The sequence below is a fragment of the Meleagris gallopavo genome, chromosome 6, assembly GCF_000146605.3.
Source record: "Meleagris gallopavo isolate NT-WF06-2002-E0010 breed Aviagen turkey brand Nicholas breeding stock chromosome 6, Turkey_5.1, whole genome shotgun sequence".
Lineage (NCBI taxonomy): Eukaryota > Metazoa > Chordata > Aves > Galliformes > Phasianidae > Meleagris > Meleagris gallopavo.
Genome location: NC_015016.2, coordinates 11969623 through 11971602, shown reverse-complemented (window position 1 = coordinate 11971602; position 1980 = coordinate 11969623).

Here is a 1980-nt window from a genome sequence, read left to right as displayed (position 1 = left end):
ATACCAGCTAAAGAGAAGTGGGACAATAGGAAGTACTGAGACATGTTAAGTGTCACACATTACACACACTGCCAAACCACACTCGTAGCAGAGTATTACAGTCTCTCCTCTGATACACCCCAAGTAATGGGCATCACTGGTCAGTCTTTTTCTCCTAGTTCCCAGTGTTTAACTTCTCATATACTGAACCAAAAAGAAAAAGAAAAAAAAGAGCTGCTCATACTTACAACTGCTTTGGCAGCTGTTCCTGCATAGTGACAGAAACACAATCAAGTTCAACACAGGGATCATTTCCAGATTTTACAAACATGGTCATTCCCAATAGGTTCCCAGAAGATGACAGAGAATTATCATATAATTTTGTTCCTTAAGTAATGAAGTCAAGGTCCCCAGACTGAGATAGAAATGTAGATCCACTCTTATCTTTGTGCAACAGATCAGAAGGCTTTTTTTATTAGTTGTGCTTCAAATCCAATTGTTGTTAACTCTACATGGAACTCACTACACTAAGAATACAATAAGTACACATAAGGACAGCTAATGGCATGATAGTTAATATCATATACAAGCATTTAAATTAAATAGTCATTTCTGATGTGTTCTCACGGGCTCACCAGCACTCATAATTTGCCTCTCATTTGCTATTTTATCCATGTCTCAGAGCATGACAGTACTAATTATTTTGAGTTGCTTCATTTTCAAGTGCCTCATTCTGGATTTGCAGATCTTACACATCTTCAATGCAAAGATGGCGGCTTCTGTTTTGCACACAGCCATTAAACAGGTTGTCATTTGCATCTCTTCTTCCAATGAAAGTCTGGGAACGTTCATTATAAAAATGCAGACTGCGTTTCTCTTAAATCAATTAAATGGTAAATGTAATTATAGATTTTCTCAGGTAAATAGAATTTACACATCATCTGGCCTCACAAGAGGACCTTCATTTCCTTATTACTTTTTTGCAGTTAACTTTTTGCACGCTCAAAGAATCATATTTGTACAGAGACCCACTTATCTTCAAATAAACACTTACCTTTGATCTGTGCTTCTGTCATTCCTACATTTGTGGATAGAAAGGAAGATGGGTATTGGTATAAAACACACAAGAGTTTTAGAAATCTCGCACTAGGGATGAAAATTTCAGAGAAATTCTTCTGTAACAATTGTGTGAGTTGAGCAGTGATGTTCGTAACTTGGGTTTGTACTTTGCCCAGTGTGGTGAATTCTGTCTGAACACCTCTGCAAGTGTAAGCTGCTCTCCAGCAAAGCTCTCCCTGGCCAACTGGCTTCTGACCTTGTGGAATGAAGTAGCTCAGCAGAGCATGGACTGATCTGCATTAATTCCCTCTCTGTGGAGCTTTTGCTTTCCCACCAGAGGGCACATTCTGTGAGCTCACAACTGCCTTAAGAGGAATTTAAAATACATTTTATTGTGTACCAGATAAAGGAATTGACTGGAACACCAAGGTTTTGTACTCTGCTCTGTGTGGAGAGACTACTAATTCGTCATGAGACTCACTGGATAAACTATTCCAATTGCTACAAAATCAGTTTTAGCATACTTTTGTCTGATCTTGTGTGCTAGATGCACAGTGCTTTTGGGAGAGGGCATTTGTTTAGCTACTGAGACAGCTCATTGTACCGCAACAGCACTCATTCTGAACACCGCAGCAGTAGCTATTTCCGTGGTTCTAGGCTTTAACAATTTAGGAATGGAATTTTAAATGTAAGTAGGAGTCAATGAAAGTGTGACTAGAGAGATATTTCAGGTGAAAGGAGGGGCAAGTAAGGGGGCAACTGAGAAAGGGCAGCAATCAGCAAGGCAGACGGCCAGGGCAGCAGGGGATCCCCTGAAGGTACACAGTCAGCACCGTAAATGGGCGGAGTGTGGCACATTTTGAACGTTCACACACATCCCGGCGCCGGAGGCCGCAGCGGAAGGGCAGGCCGCGACGGTGAGGTGTGCAGCGGCGGCGGTTC